Consider the following 17,549-nt stretch of genomic DNA (forward strand, 5'->3'; position numbering starts at 1 on the left):
GCAATCTGTCAAGACTATCAGACTTTTTAACTGGATTGACCACAGAAACTGCTATGTCCTCTTCACTGCTAGAATAACTGCGCACCTCCAGTGTCCCTTGCTCCTCCTCACCTGATGAGGTAGAATAGTTCAGCTTCTTTCTTCGGGGGTGTTGCGCTGGAGTCCTCTTCTTTGTGAGCAGATACGGTCTGCCTCAAAAGGAAGCCACTGTGACTCTATATAGAGAAATTCACAATGACTCCTCTCGGCGACAGCCAGATATGTATCAGGGGAAAAAGCCACGATGAACCGAAGAGGACTGTCGATAGGCTGATCCGATGAGAGGTAACTTGCCGATACTGAAGCAGAAATCTCCAGAGGCGCACTCCAAAGACGGGTGAGAATGCAAAACACACTGCCACAAACGAGCAGAATGTAGAAGAAAGAGGAGAGGCAGGGAACCAGGAGAAGAGGCAAGGTAAACGGGTAGACTGGTAGCAAGGAAGGAAAATAGGAAGCGGGGGAAACAGAAACGAAGGCGGACTAAGACTGCAGAAGGATTCACAGAAAGGAGCGCACGCAACACGGGAAAGCACAGTTGCAACGCGCTGAGCCGCCGAGTAACGAATGGTGAAATACTCGACGGGCGGCCATGTTGGAAAAAGACTAGACCGCGGAATAGCGTTTCGAGGAAAAGTGGAGGAACAGTCTAATGGCGTCGGAGTTTCCACCTCCGCCAGACTCGCCAGCTGCCAGCAGTCGTGACAGTGGGAAAGAAGACACCATGTGAAATTTGGGATTTTGGGGTGGGTTGGGGAGCCAGTTACAGGTAGAACATTTTTGGTTTATCAGGTGAAGACCGTGTGAATCTCACGAGATTACAGCGGCAACACTGAAAGACGCGCTCAGAGGAAATGTGCTGCACATGAAGTGATGAGTGACAGAGAGTAATGGGAGAGGATTACAGAGGAAAAAAGCAAGTGAGCGGAGTGAGGGGACCTGGACAAAAGGAAGGGGACACATGTTAAGTGCTTGTGAGTACATGGAAGACTTTTGAATTTTGAGCAAATTTTACCATTATCAGTGGAAATCTGAAAACCACCACTCTACCGCAGGAATTTCTGTTATTGGAAATGTTTACTGTGAAATTATCACAGGAATAAAAGAAAGGTTTAAGATCTGCAGTGCCTACATCTACTGGGCTGGGCAATGGGTGGTTGGTAACAATTTAATGGTTTTACATGGCCAGTGGCCATGGCTAGTGTTCCCAAAAGAAAGATATTGGTGCAACACGTACAGAGGCCATGGCCAAAGGCCATATCTAGTGAGATTTCAAGACGCTATAAAACACGTTCGGCCATGATCACTGGCCATGGCTGAAACTCATAGCTATTGAGCCCAAAAGTAAACTATTGGTAGAATATGTGCAGTGGCCACAGCCGTAGGCCATAGCTAGTGTATCCTGAGGAAACTAAGGTATAGCAAAACCCTTGAAACTCAGTGAAAAACCATTTGTTAAGAGAGAGTTAGGGTGGTAAGATTTAATGCAACAAAACCCCTGAAATTCAGCACTCACATTTCAATCAAGCCCACCTCAGAGAACAAAAATGCATTACATGAACTAAACAGTGGTAGGGAGTAGTGGCCAGGTGAGGGCCAGGGAGAAAAAAAGCAATTGAGGGGAGTGGAGGGACCATGGGAAGTGAAGTGGGGCACTTGGTACATGCCTGTAAGGATAGGGAAGAGTTTGGAATTGTCTAGCCTTATCAGGGACTATAGGGGAAATCCCAAAGACATGGGTAGTTCAATGATGCTGTATGTGTAGTTTGTTGCCATTATCAGGGGAATATTGGGGGAATCCGACGTGAATGGGGAAAGAGTGAAAAAAAAGTAATTTTACACTGTAGTGATCACATTTTATAGGCATAGGGTAATGGATCTCTGTGCCCAAGTGCATGGCTAGTGGGCCTCAAAGAAACCTATCGGTGCAACATGTTCAGTGTCCACATTGATAGTGGGCTCCAAAGAAACCTATTGGTGCAAGATGTACAGTGCCCACAGCTGAAGGCCGTGGCTTGTGGGCCTCAAAGAAACCTATTAGTGCAACAGGTACAGTGGCCACGGCTGAAGGCTATGGCAAGTGGACCCCCAAGAAACAACAGTATAACAAAACCCTTGCAATTCAGTGAAAAAGCTTTAGTTAAGAGAGAGTTAAGGTGATCAGATATAAAGTGAAAAATACATAGCAACAAACCTTTGAAATTCAGTGGAAAAAACCTTGGTTAAGAGAGTGTTAAGGTGATCAGATTTAATGCAACAAACCCATCGAACTCAGCAGTCGCCTTGCCAGCAAGTCCACCTTAACTATGAGCCCCCTGCTGTACAAGGTATGACCACAATGACATCCCAGATGACATCACTGATTACATCACTAATTACATCATGCATAACGTCACTGAGGTCACTGGTTTGATTGATTACATTTTGAAATATTATTTTCAACATGACATGTATGTGCATATTTCATACTTACACAATACAATGTATTCTACCCTTATCAGGGTTAGACTGGCCGTTTTGGTGCATCGGACACTGGCCGATACGATCTGAGGACCTGGGGGCGGTTTTTCTTTAAGCCACCACAGAGCCGTTTTTTTGTTTATAATTCGACTCTGTCATGTCACGACTGGCACGCACGGCACCGGGCAGTCCACGCGTGTGCCACACCTCGGGCAGCAGAAGGCCCAGCATCATCAGTGCTGTGGCACTGCGCCGCAGTCCACGTCCCTAGCTGGGCCATTTCTTTTTTTTTTAAATGTAATTAAAGACTTACAGTCAGAGGGTTAAGCCCCTGGGTCTGCTCGCTGCTGGCGCTGCCTTGCCATGCTAGCAGCGGAAGCACTGTGTCCACATGGCACGCACTGTCTCTGCAGCAGGGGAGGGCAGGGCTGCCTGTCATGCTGTGCAGCCAGCGCTGCATAATTATTCATCAAAGCAAGGTAACACATGTTACCTTGCTTTGATAAATCATTTGCAGGCATGGATGCATGATGCATCAGCATCTGCATTCGATTCATTATGTGCATAATGCATCACCAGAGGCTCAGAGCTCAGGGCCTCTGCCGTGGTGGCCTGCAGCCACTACTCATGCTCAGTGCTTGCCTTGGGCCCTGGGCTGCTCCCGGCTCGCTCTGAAGTGCTAATGTAAATTATTAACACCTTCTGCAGGCTGGTGGCCTGCCTCCTGACAGGGCTGGAATGGGGGCTGGGCCTGGGCCCCAGGGCACAGCACACAGTCTGGCCTCTCACCTTATCATACCAAGTTGCTTTCAACTTTGCAGGAAGTAGCAACAACAAATTTGTTGCTCTTGCAAAGTCGAAAGCAACTTGTGCCTGGGGGGCTGGGCCGGGCCCTGGGAATGGGGATGCGACTCAGGCCGCTGACAGATTCTGTGTCGCCAGACTCACCGCAATTGATTACCACACGTGACATGAGTAGAGGATATAGTTGGGCCTCCTCCGACCCTGGGCATGATTTATTGCCAGGCAGCAGCCAGCCCATCACGGTCACGGACTGACAACAACACGGACGGAAGAACACTACAGCACAGCAGCAGCAGACCTCACCTGTCCTGAGAGCTGACCTAGGCTCAGAGTCACTCAGGGCACAACCCGAAGACAGTCTGATACAGTCAGTGAGTCAAAGAGAGAGACGAAGACGACGAGACGGAGACGACGACTCAACTTGCGAGAGACCGAAATTCTGACTTCTGGACACGACACACACACTGTGGACCTAAGGTAAAACACATGCCAAATGCCACTGCCAGCCACAAGTTATTGCCTCTACTGCATTTACCATGTGTTACTCAATCGCTACTTTATGCATACAGCTCTTAACTGACATTCCGCAGTGCTTATTTGTAGTGGTGCATGCCGTTTGCACTCCTTATTATAAAGGCAAATTGCAATATGATGTGAGCATAAAGGCCAGGGCTGGTTTATTATTTCAAACCGGAGGTCTCTGGAAACTTCCTTTTGGTTGTACCACTTAGACATTTGCGTCACCCTGACAAGAATGTATATTTACCTGCTTGTCCACCTTTTTTGACACGTGTAACTGTCTTGATACTACGAATAATTGTCATAACATTTGTAAATGTGAAAATCGAGGCATTAAACATCCATTCAACAGATGGCCAGTTTAAGTCTCCTGCTTGTGTCTCAGCAGGGAGGGACTAATCACATTTATTACTGGACTTGTTTATTATTGGACTGCATATGTTTTTGGCAGTGGGGTCTTTCTGGAGTGGCTTGAAGGGATTTCCTTTACATCAGAGAACCCCAAGTGTTAAAGACCTCTGATGGGTAATCCTGCCCCAAAAGATGTGCATATAATCCAGTGCCCAGGCTTAATTTTTAGTTGGGAACTTTTTAGGACTGCTTTTCCTCAGATCCTCAAAGCCTTCGGTAATGATTGTCACAGAAATTATGAGTAACGCTTTTACGCATATTGTGTTTTTTTGTTTATCAGTCAACAACTTTATTTCGGCCATAAGAACACATACACAATTGCAACAAAACAAACGACATTGCATCCTTCCGTGAAACGAAGAAACAAAGGGTTGTAGCCTTAAACCCCATCTTAATGTCCTGGCTGGTAACAAGGAATTGTTTTATTGCTTTGGTAAGGATATATGCCTCACCAGTAAGTTTAGTTGGGCTGCGTCCTTTTGTCAAATCGCCACCAGCATCTGTACCTGTTAAGGAGAGCGCTGCTAACATTTTGCACTTGACTGTCAATATCTTCCTAGTTCCTTTTCGGTGCCACATGGGCATGGGCAGACAAGGAGTGGGGTGCGTGACAAAAAGAGGGGGCCACCTACAAGCTTGGGGTTTGACAGTCTCAGCAGGCACTGTGGCAATGCGGGGATAATGTGTTTATATTTTATTGAATTTATTATAACTTATTTTTTTTATAACGCGCTTAATACTCAGGGTCTAAACACGAATCCGGGATTCGATCCTCCGTTCAGCTTGACCTCTCCCCCCCCCACAAAAAACAACTCAACACCGTACAGGCCATTTCATAGAGGCAGTTTCCCCACTAAGAGCTGGTTCCACCACGGCACACAACTCCACAAGCTTTGAGGTGCAGACGTCCTGCGCTCCGCCTGTGGCAGCCGCAGCCGAACATCCTTTCCGTGCAGGCTTCCTAAAATTAATAAATATCAATTATATGAAAGCATTTCAGGTTGTTGCCAAATATTAGACTCTACAATCTGTCAAGCAAATACATCACCCCAAACTCTCTGTGACTGGTGAAAAAGTACCGTATTTAATTTCAAACAACAATCCAGGCAGTAGAAGTCCAGATTGAGTGGCAAATCCCTCAGGAGCAGGGAACATTGGAATGATTTAAGAGGTGACCTGGTGACCATAGTTCGACACCTCCACCCGGCCTGCTCCATGTGTCCGTGTTCATTAAATTCCACAAACCCGGCCATCTCTAGAACTTGCTAGCAAGCTTGTAATATTGCCAATATTACAAATGTAAAGATGCAATGGTTTCAGGCTGCAGAGACGAGAGTAATCAAATGTAAACACACACGGGCCGCTGAATAAAAAACCTTCGCTGAACAGCAGAAAGTTGTCCGGCGACAGCCTCTAGACTAGAGTGGGTCTCCACGCTGCTGACTGTACTGGTGGAGCAGTTGAAGTTCACAGACCAGATCGCAGTCACAAACAGGCAGCAGCTCACACAAGCCATTGAGTCTTAAACAGACACCTATGTTACCTTTATACTCTGCACTCTCTGCTACTACTTCAGTCACCTCATTGCAGGCACCCACCACCCTGGCACTACACCACTTTTATATTTTTCGATTGCAGAGTGGAGCGATGGTCCTCTCAGTACGTTGCCACTGCCCGCCCAAGCCACATCAGAGTAAGCTCACTGTGTTTTCCTGAGTTCACAGAAATCCACCTGCTTCAGTCTCTGCTCTCGCTGCAGCATTCACTGCTGAGCATATCCTCTTTACTGCCAGCCTCCCTCATTCAGTACCCAACTCACCTTTTCACTACCAAGTTGACCTCGTTCACTGCTCAGCCTGTCCTATTCACATGCGGCCAAATTTGCACCAGACCTGCAGATGCTCATTTTACTATAGACAATATGATTGCTTAGTGGGTTGTGCGCACGCTGCTGTGATGTTTGTGTGATCTGCAGGTTGCAGGTTCGAATCCCAGCAAGGACATCTCAGCCTTTCATCCTTCTGAGGGCGATAAATGAGTACCAACACGGTTGGGTGATATTGTATGCATATTTGTTCTATAAAAAAAAGAGCTTAAGTGTAAGTCCTAATACAATAACATATTATCTTTTGGCCTTGGACGTCTGCTTGCATTCACAGTAATTTGACAATATGGATCTAGATATTAATGATACATATGGTGATCCATTCGTGTATGAAATGTATATGTATATCGCAATTGTGAAATCATAACCATATTTTTCGTAGTGTACTTAGGAACAATGCTATGTGATGCCCACTTCCTGTTTTGTCAAGGAGTGAAAGGTAGTGTTTCATTAATGGCACTGATTCTGTAGAAACATTTGTGTTTGCGCAGTGAGAAGCGTGGTAGGCACTGCATTCCTTTCTATAGCGTTGCGCTTTGCTGGTCACAGATTCCTCAGTCAGTGTTCACTCTGTATCAAGTCTCACTCACACACATTGTTTTTTACAAGCCAATGCAGTGGATGTCTATTTTAAAGCTTATAGTCAAATGGCCTTTACCTGTTTACTGCAATCCCAGTTCCCTGCACTAGCATGTTACTATTGGAAATTCTTTAGCAATTTGCATCCTCCTATTAAATGAAACAAGGATTATATCAACACGTCACAAATCATCCTCTATTGTTTTTTAGCTCAATTTGTATACAGCCTTTATGCACCTGGATACTCTACTCCTTTGATTGTGACAGACTATCTATAGTTTAGCCCCTAGCTATTGGGGGATGCTTCGGCGCCCATCATATCTTTGTTGCAAGCCCTGCACTGTATTTATATGATACTGTGTTTATTGGGTTTTCTTCATCTTTACCTTGTTTCCTTTTGCAGGCAGGTCGCGGTTCAAGTATCCACTCTAGTCAGACCTTAGCAGACCTACCAACAGCCAGCTAGGCGAGCCCATCCCTGTGGGTAACTAACCACTAGTGACTGTATATCTTCAATGCAGTGCAATGTGAGGTAAGGTGGTCCTGCATAGCCCACTCAAACCACTTTGACAGCCTTTATTATGCACACCTGTTGTCTCCACCCAGAAGCACGGCCAACCTAGGCACCAGTCCAGCCTATAAGCAGCACAGTGACCAGGCAGAACTCCTATCCTATTCCGCCTCTTTGAATCTGGCCAAGTTTTGTTATTGTGAATTTGCATCCTAGACCTAATGTGTGCTAGGGCAAAAGCAAAACCTGGATTATACCTCTGTCAAACACTGGGGTGGAGGGTAGGATGATTACACAAATGTGTGCATTTGTGTGCATGCTGCAGGAATTCACTTGCTATATGTATGTATTGCTGCATGCACCCATGGTGTTTTTCATAAGTGAATTACAATGCAGCTTTCCTTTTTGGCTACTATCTTTTTTCTGAGACATCAGAGCATAATACAACGTCCAAGCCACTGCTGGCCAGGTGAAATAACATGCATGCATCCAGCTCATTTACCATGCCATTGGACTGGATTACTTTTAGACTCAGCATTTTATAGACCAAGCTGGATATTGTTCTCTTTTTTGGGGAGGAAGATTATGGTGAGGCTAGAGAACAGCAAATCTGAAAATGCTAACATTAATCTAATGGAAAGCACTTGTTTCCTCTTAATGAAATGATATTTTGGAAGTTGGCAGCCAGGTAACTTAGACCTACTGTGATAAAGGTAGGAATCCGATGCACAATTAAGCTAATTTTATTTTTTAGGAGAGAAATGGATTAAAAAAAAGAAATGGATGAGCAGAAAAACTAAGAGAAAAGAAGAAAAAGCGGATTGAAGAGGAAGTCCGGCAAAACAAAAAAATTGAAGATCTGTTTACAGGTCAGACCATCAAAATGTCACGTGGTATTGCTGGATAAAAAGTGGATGAGGGTAACCAGCCATCTTCTTTGGGTACACGTGTTAAACCTGGTTCTTCACTGGACTCATCAACAAGAGCTCAAGATGTGAGAAGACTAGACCCAGTTATTGGAGACATCTCAACAGAGCGAGATGCTGCAGCAACTACAATGTCAGCAATCATTGAAGGTGTCACCTGAGAGGAAGTGTCGGAAACAAGTCTGCCAGGAATAATTGAGGCTGTCCGTCTTGAGGAAGAGGCAGACGGTAGTGGTAACAATCTGCCACAAACAATTGAAGATTCTGAAGATTCCCCCAAGGAAGAAGTGTCGGAAACAAGTCTGACAGAAATAATTGAAGCTGTCCATCTCGAGGAGGAAGTGGTAGCCGGTGGTGGTGCCAGTCTGCCACAAACAATTGAAGATTATTCCCCCAAGGAAGAAGTGTTGGAAACAAGTCTGCCAGAAATAATTGAGGCTGTCCGTCTTGAGGAGGAAATGGCAGACGGTGGTAGTGGTACCAGTCTGCCACAAACAATTGAAGATTCCCCCCAAGGAAGAAGTGTCGGAAACAAGTCTGCCAGAAATAATTGGAGACAACATGATACCCCCCAGAGGAAGTGGCAGGTACTAGTCATTCGCAAAAATCTTTATCTGCTTTACAACATACTGAAGACTCAGGGAACGGGGTGTGAAGCACAGAGCATGGAAAGATGATCTACAGGTGGCAGACTATTTGTTTCAACGTCCAAAACCAGATCAACTTTCCTATTTCTTTCAGCACCATCCAATTTAACCTCCCAAACATAGACACATTAAAGCAGGCTTAGCCTTTTGGAGGAAAGATGGGAGAAAACGGTATTGGTTAAGTTACTCTGAAATACAAAAGGCCTTTTTTTGCACAGTTTGTTTAGCGTTTACTAAACGTGGAGAGAGGGGTCTTTTCATCAATGGGATGAAAAACTGGAGGCGTCTTTACCAGCGCATTACAGAACACGAGGCAGGCCAAGGTCATCGGAGGTGCGCAATTCATATATGTTGACCTTTTCAGGGGTCGACATAGGTGGTTTACTCTTTCACCAACAGAAATTAGCTGAAAGTGAGCAAATCAGAAAAAGGAGAGACATATTGGAGCACGTTATTGAGGTTGTAAAAGTCATTGGGAAAAGGGGGCTAAGTTTTCATGGGAAATCAGAGTCCATGTCCGAGCTGGATAACGAAGAGCTGGATCATGGCAACTTCCTTGAAATCCTTCTGCTCCTAAGTAAATATGACCAACCTCTAAGGGAACATATTGAGGGCATGCAAACCAAATCCAAAAAGAAAACTGGGCAAGGACGGGGTGCTTCTGTGACCTTCATGTCAAAGACTACAGTTGGGTATGTGATTGAAGCCATTTCCAAACTGATCAAAGTGGTAATCTGTCAAGAAATAAAGGAAGCAGGAATATTTTCCAATCAGATAGACTCAACCCAAGATGTGAGTGTTACTGATCAGTGCTCTATAATTATTAGATATGTTACTGAAACTGGTCTTGAACGCCTGCTAGCAATAACCAACAGCACTTTGTCTACTGGAAAGGGGCTGTTTGAGTTGGTGCAGAGTGTTATTAAAGATAATGGTCTGCACCTACGAAAGTGCATTGGAAATACAACCGATGGTGCATCCAATATGCAGGGGAAATACAATGGTCTCACATCCTGGCTCAGTAAGGAATCCCCTGGTCAAATACATGTCTGGTGCTATGCACATGTATTCAATCTTGTACTCGTAGAAGGGACACAAGCATCAAATGTATCCATGTCTTTGATTGGCCTGTTAAACTCCTGTGCCGTTTTTTTCAGGGAGTCCCACAAAAGGATGGATGTGTGGCGTGAGCTGTCTGTGGAAGGCTGCACAATCCAAATAATAGGAGAAACAAGGTGGTGGGCAAAGGATGCAGCACTACGGAAAGTTTTTGGCTCCTTTAATAACCCGAACAAAGCAATGTTTATTGATGCGGTTGTAGCACTCAATAATATTGAATCAAATACAGATAAATGCAATGCAGACGTCTGTTACCAAGCTTTAAACTTTTCTGAGGCTCTGTGCAAATTCCAAACAGTGCTCACAGCCCAGTTATATTTCAGAGTATTTAATTCGATAACCCCATTATCTAAGTACCTCCAGACAAGTGGAATGGACATCCTCCAGGCACAAAGAATGGTCTCGGACACTACAAAAGCGCTAGCTGCACAGTCAAGAAATTTGGATTCTGTGTATTCTGCAGCTGAAAAATGTGCAGGATGGACCAACGTGGGCTTGGAAGAGAGAGGCTATGTTAAAGGAGTGGAAACTGCACTTCCAGAGGGGAGAGTGTCCCACAAAAATAAGATGCCTGGAATGAGTGCAAGGGATGAGCCAATCACTTTGGCTAAAGACCGGTTTAGAGTTACTGTACATAATGCCATTATGGACAAAATTCTTCAAAGCCTCACTAGTCGTTTTAAAACCCACTGATCTCTTGCTGCAGATATAGCAGGCCTGGATCCCAAAAATTAGAATGAAAGTCTAACGGACAATGCTCTTACAAATATTTGCTCCTTACTTGAAAGACTGGATGACTCCATAACGCTACAGGGGTTAAGGGAATAACTCTCAGACTTTGCAAGCAAGTGGACTAAACTGAGGAGGACACTATCAGAAGAGTATGCCTTTGAAGCCCTACATAGTGAAGATCCAGCACTACAAGAATTTGGAGAGCTACCTAAACATTCAGTACAGAAATGAAATACATGACGTAACTGTGTTATATGTTGCTATGCAATTCTAAAAAGGTATGAACTTTTTAGTAATGCTTACCGACAATTGTATTCAGCATACACGTTCATCTTGACCTTATCTTGCACACAGGTAGCGTGTGAAAGAGGTTTTTCCAAATTGAAGAATATTAAAACCCACCTAAGAAACCACCTCTGCCAGGACAACCTTGAAGCATTTATGCTCATGTCTCTGGTGCGAAATGTGCTTGTTCAATTGCAAAATCCGGACATAATCAACCTGGTTGCACAAAAAAGTGCATTGGTGCAGGAAGTCCTGATTGAGTGATTTCCAGGATTTTCATGAAGCTGGAAGCAGGATTTCTAGGAGCTGTGGACCCTGTCACAGAAATGTATGCAAAGTTATGTTATTTTATGAGTTGTGTTGTTATTTGAGCATGAATACATCTGGCAACTGGTACTTTCCGGTGTCATCATTTGGCTGTACTGCTTAATAAATGCAACTCTATTTTCATTACTGGTGGCAACGAGTGGGCATGCTTTGAGTCTGGTTCTGCAAAATAAGTATTTAGCTATGTGATGATGTTTTTTTTTAAAGGACACAATGAATGTTATCACTTACTCAAGCGTTTACACAAAACATAACAACATGCAACAGACACATGAACCCTCCATAAGTAGCATTTTCAGTAAAGTCGTGAATTGACGTGATTCACGGATGATGGTTTGAGGGCCACTTTTTTGAGGTGAGGGGTGGGTCACTTTTTGAGGTGAGGGGTGGGCCACTTTTTTGTGGGTGTCCAGGCCTATTTCTTGTCCGAGTCTGACCCTGACCCTTATTTCTTTAAATGTAATGCTCGGTATACAATTATGTAGTATAGTATAAGCATATTAACCACATTTCGAATTCTTAGATTATATATTATCACAATGCTGGTGCTTTCTTTTGTATGTGATTATTTTTTATAAAACTTGTCATTTTGAAAATAATGTTTTCATGTAATGTTATTACAGTCATGAGAATTGTAAATTTAAATATGAACATTGACTATTTTTATAATACTATTAAATATGTTTGTATGTTTATCTATTCTTATTTTTTATTTACCACTACATATACTTATTATATTATTCTTGAAATAACAGAAAAAGATTTACCATAATCAGGTATTTTCCCTGCAATGAAGTATTGTGATAATTTACTAATACATGAAATTCAAAGCATTTGTAAAATGATACATATTTTTATTTTAAACTTTAAAGGTTGATAAGTACTACAAACGAATGCTCCACGTTTAATCATATCATACTTCTGTATCAGTGTATTGTTCCATGTCGTGTTGTTATTATTGTTAAGTGTAATCAAATAAAATATGGATCTAAAGAGATCAACAAAAATATTCTTACTTATTTGATCAGTAATATCACATTTGATGTAATTATTGATCTCAGCGATGATGTCACGTATGATGTAATTAGTGATGTCTTCTTTGATGCCATCATTGTGGTCAAATGCTGCACAACAGGTGGTCATAGTTAAGGTGGACATCATTGAAATGCAATTACTGCATTTTAGGGGTTTTGTTGTGTCAAATCTGATCACCTTAACTTTCTCTTAAACACGGTTTTTCACTGAATTTCAAAGGTTTTATTGCTATGTATTTTTTACATTAATTACATGTTGCATCAATAGGTGTCTTCACATCCCACTAGCCAGGGCCCTTTCCCATGGCCAGTGGCCCGGCCAAACATATTCCACCAATATAATTCCTTGGTGCCCTGTGACCATGGCCACTGTACATGTTGCACAAATAGGTGTCAAATATTTTTAAAACTACTGGATGGATTTACCCCAACCCAGTCAAGGAAATTAAATCAATGCTTTGTGCCCAAATGTTTCTTATTTGATCCAAATCTTCCCAGCGGTTGACACAGCTCGGCTTTTCAAAAAGTAAGATTGGGAAAATTAATGTGAGTAGGCTGAAAACAGCGTTTTTATGTTTTCTTAATAACATTTTAATTTTTTAACAAATTGTTCCCACCTTCGGTTTAGAAAATGTCATCCAAATTCATCTAGCAAGTCAAAGGTTATTAGCCTCTGTGAAGAATCCCATGATGCCGTCCTTTTCCCCAAGAGGAGACCCTTTCCATGAGGCCAGGGAGGTGACGCCACTACTCAATAGTCCGCCTGCAGGTGGTACTCAGTGAGAGGATCTCAAGGGGAGGGATTCCCACTCTGGGATAGAGGAAGAACATCATGGGCCAATGTGGTATTCCCACCACTCACCCACCTCTTTTACACTGCCTCCCTTACCTTCCTCGACTCCTACCAACTTCCCTATGTACTTATGTCAAACCTCTAATGTCTATAGTACTGGGATGAGGGAGAACAGAATTGACAAAATTGAATATCTGTACCAAAGTACTGCAACGAAGAAGAGGCAAGGAGCCCAGAACAACTGCGCCTAGAATTGTGTTGAACACTCTAGTTGTCAGTCCTCAAGCAGCTTAAAGATGGAAGAAGGACTAACAGACTTGGCTGTCCCTCCCTGGAGGCTCTACGGACAAGCACCACAGCCGGCGAGACTGGGAGAGATCCTGCCGAGCCGAAAGTGGCCAGATAAAGGCATTGGAAATGGAGACACCCCCCCCCCCTTTGTTGAACTGCCAAGGGAGGCCTGAGAAATGTCAGAAGAAGGGATACATTCCCCCTACTTTGTGGAACTGTAAATACCAGCCTGAGAAAGATCAGAGGAAGGGAGACAGTCCCCCTACTTTGTGAAATATAGCTGTCCAGAAGAAGGGAGTTTTTCTTCTGGAACCAGAACGGACAAGTCCTATTTACTTTAGTTATAAGTGTAAGGGATAGAAGTAGGATTTTGACACCGGATGGTGGACTTTTTGTTTACGGACATTCTGGCAATTCCTTAGTATTTTGTTGAGGCAGCCAAACCCCTCAAAGTTAGGGATAGTTGGATTTGTCCTTCTTTTCTTTGATTAATAAAAGTCGTTCCTCAAAAGCATGGCACCTGTGTGTCAATCTCCTCCTTTCACACCCTTTCATATGGTGTAAGGAGAGGGATCCAAGTCAGTTGACACTAACTGGGGACCCTCAAATTTACAAAGCTTACTGAGAGAGCCTCAAGCCCTTCGATTTCCACTCAAGAGTCTATTGACTTTGATCTCTCGAGTAGCTGAGCCTTAACTATTGAAATTGGGGAAAGACAACTGATCCCCATAAGGTTAGTTCTGGTTCCCCCAAAAGCGACACACATTGAGCTCGTTTCTAAGTCAGGGCTGGCATGGAAACATGGCCTAGATGTGATGGCTGGGGTTATAGATCCGGACTACCGAGGGGACCTCAAGGTGCTTATACAGAATAAAAGCAAACAGGCGTACCAAGTAAAGATTGGGGAGAAGATCACCCAAGGCGTTCTGGAAAACCATGTGTTCCCCAAGTTCCTATAAGTCCCAGACACTGATGCTACTTAGAGGTGGACAATAGGTTTTGGTGAAGCCGATGTAAACCCAAAATCTAACAAAACTACTCCAAAAGCCCATTGGGAAGAAGAAGAGCCAGAGGTAATCCCAGACCTAATGTTTACCCAACATAATGACCCAGTGTTAGCAGAAGCGTTTCTAAAAACTATTTCTGATGGTAGGAAGAACGAGGAGCCCTTCTTCTTCTTCTTAAGACATGGGTTGCTATACAGGGGTGATGGTAGGATTGAGGGCAATCCTCACACTAAAATAGTAGTTCTCTGTAGTCACTGAAGGGTAGTTTTGTAAATTGCACACACCCACATTACTGCGGATCACTTAGGGGCCGCAAAAACCCAAGGGCAAGTGGTAAACAGGTTATATTGGTCCAGAGTACATGCGGATGTCCAAAAGTCTGTAGCATCATGCTCCCCTGTGCCAGAAGACCACTTTACACCATCCTCCACCAGCCCCTCTACAGTCCTTACCGATTATAGAAGTTCCTTGTTTCAGGATAGGGATGGATATTGTGGGGCTATTGGAACCTTCTAGGCTTGGTAATAGGTACATTCCCGTAATCTTGGATTATGCTACCCATTATCCTGAAGCCTTTCCTATCTGAACAAACACAGTGCAAGATTCTGAAGCACCTGATCCCTTTTTTGTCCAGAGTAGGTTTCCCCCAAAAACACTTTCATGAGAATAATAACAGCAAAGGTAAAAGATATTCTACAGATAAAGACTTAACAAACCTCTGTCGATAATCCTCAGATGGATGGTCTCGTCTAATGTTTCAATCAATCCTGAAACATATACTTAAGAAGTTAGTGGAAGCCAACAGAAAGAACTGGGACCTGGAAAGCACCCCAGGCTTCCCTAGGGTTTTCACCTTTTGAACTGTTGTGTAGGCAATACCCCAGAGACGTGTTATGCATGTTACAGGAGACCTGGGAGGAAAGGGAAGAAGCCATCCTGCCCTTGTCCCAAACTGCACAGCGGATTAAAGAACACATGCATACGGTGCAGGAAATAGGTGAATCCCATTTAGGTAACATAAGAAGGCACAGTATAACTTCAAAGCTGTGACTAGACCGATCTCTATTGGGCAACATTTTCTAGTGCTATTACCAACCTCTGAGCATAAGATGTTATCAAGGTGGCATGGACGATATGAGGTCAGAGAAAAAAATGGCCTGTATAATTACCATGTTGCCCAAGTTGACAGGCAAACTAAAACCCACATCTAGCACTTTAATCTATTAAAGGAGTGGAAGGGAGATCCAGCTGAGACAACCTCAGAAGTAATGGCTAGTCTCTTAGCAAAGGGAACAGAGGAACTCAAACTAGTTCCAACAGACCTTCCACCAAATCAAAAACAAGACCTTCAAGACCTCTTAGAACAGTTCTTCGATGTATTTAGTTATGAACCTGGTAGAGTTAAAGGGATGTATCATTACATACGTACTCCCCCAGGCACTACTATTAACCTCAAGCCCTATCGAATACCTGAGGCCAGAAAAGAAATAGTAATGCAGGAGGTAGAGAAAATGTTAGAGGCCAACATTATAGAGCCGTCTCTAAGTCTCTGGTCCTCGCCAATAATCCTTGTGGCAATACCTGATCAATAGTGGAGGTTTTGTATAGATTTCAGGAAATTAAACGCAATCTTGCAATTCGACAACTACCCAATGCCCTAGAGCGATGATCTCATTGACCAACTGGGTACCGCAACATACCTCTCCATGATTAATCTCACAGAGGGCTATTGGCAGGTCCCTTTGAATCCAAAGAGCAAGGAGAAAACAGCCTTCTCTGCCCCATAGGACTATTTCATTTTAAGGCTTACAGGGGGCTCCCGCAACCGTTCAATGTCTGATGGAGCAGGCCTTTACGCCGCGCTCTAGTTTCAGTGGAGCTTATCTCGACGACATTGTCATGTTTAGTAAGACGTGGGAGTACCACATGTTTCACTTTTAACCCAATGACCAAAGCCCTGAGACAAGCCGGTCTGACTGCCAACCCCAAGAATTGGTATCTAGCTCAATAAGCAGTAAGGTACTTAGGCTTATTTGTGGATAATCGATTGGCCCAATCGTACAGAATGTCTTGGCGGTTCAAGAAACCCCAATACTCAAAATAAAGCATGGCTTAAGGGCCTTTTTAGGACTCGTTGATTATAGGAGGTGAACTCAGTGACCTAGGTCCCTTTAAGACGAGTTAGCAATATTTTGAGATGGATGGGGATGCAGAAGTTACTCAAACACCAACAATCAAACAGACTCTGGAAGTTGGCAAAGTTAGTTTGTCTCATTTTCAATTGTCTAAAACATGGAGTTACAACGGACATCAACGGACGTTCGCTCAATTTCTCTCAGAGCATTTAATAAAAAACACAACTTTTATAGTCAAAACTCAGCATAAGTGACGTCACACTACGTGGCAAACTACAAAAACCCACTTGGGGATGTGATAGGATTACAGGGAAAATCTAGGTATACGTTGCATACTGACGGGGGTTGTGATTGGGTCTCTACTGTCAGGTGGGCAACTAAGCCCTTTCCAAATGCAAATCATCTTTCGTGTTATACTAATACTCGACACTTCATGGTTATACAAACTATATGGCTCTCTGATACATGGCCCCCTATCATTGGTTTGGCACCTGTGTACCCTTCTGGAAAATTCCACATGCTAGCAGCAAGCAGGCTACCATTCCAGGTGCATGGACGGTCGACGTGATCATGCCTCCCTTTCCAATTAGCCCCACATCTATCATCACTCTTGCACTGTGCCAGTCAATTGGGCTTTGAATGTGGCCTTGTAGAGGCTCTCTGTGCCTGAAAAATAAAAGGAGTATCTTCTTGGTTTCGGTGTAGCTCGACCTAATGTCTATTTTGATCTGACCATGTGACTGAGAGACCACATTTTCAAGCCTTTTGCATGATTTAATTCTATTAAATGATGAACTCTTGGCGCTTTCAAAGTTTTTCCATTCCAGTTCAAACAGAAGTTTGTTTCTTTCTTACGTTCAATATAACTACTGGATGGACACCCAGGCTCACAGTGGCCTCGTCTTCTTGGTGCTGGGCCAGCCAAGCCTTTCTTGAATTTCTCTCTCGCCATCAGTAATTTTCCAACTACACCACACTGAAATCTCCTTCCAATCATGGGTTTCAGCCTTGCTTAAAGTGCACTCTGGAATTTCCAGGTTCTATA

The 17,549-nt window shown here is 43.6% G+C and overlaps 1 protein-coding gene across 1 annotated transcript in view; it reads right to left on the reverse strand.

Annotated features, from left to right (window-relative positions):
• The window catches only part of LOC138526344 (interleukin-5 receptor subunit alpha-like), a 692,931-nt gene that overhangs the window by 627,447 nt on the left and 47,935 nt on the right, over positions 1-17,549 (reverse strand). The window lies entirely within an intron of this gene.

Source organism: Ambystoma mexicanum, chromosome 7p (assembly GCF_040938575.1).
Source record: "Ambystoma mexicanum isolate Mex_15411 chromosome 7p, UKY_AmexF1_1, whole genome shotgun sequence".
NCBI classification, from domain to species: Eukaryota; Metazoa; Chordata; class Amphibia; order Caudata; family Ambystomatidae; genus Ambystoma; species Ambystoma mexicanum.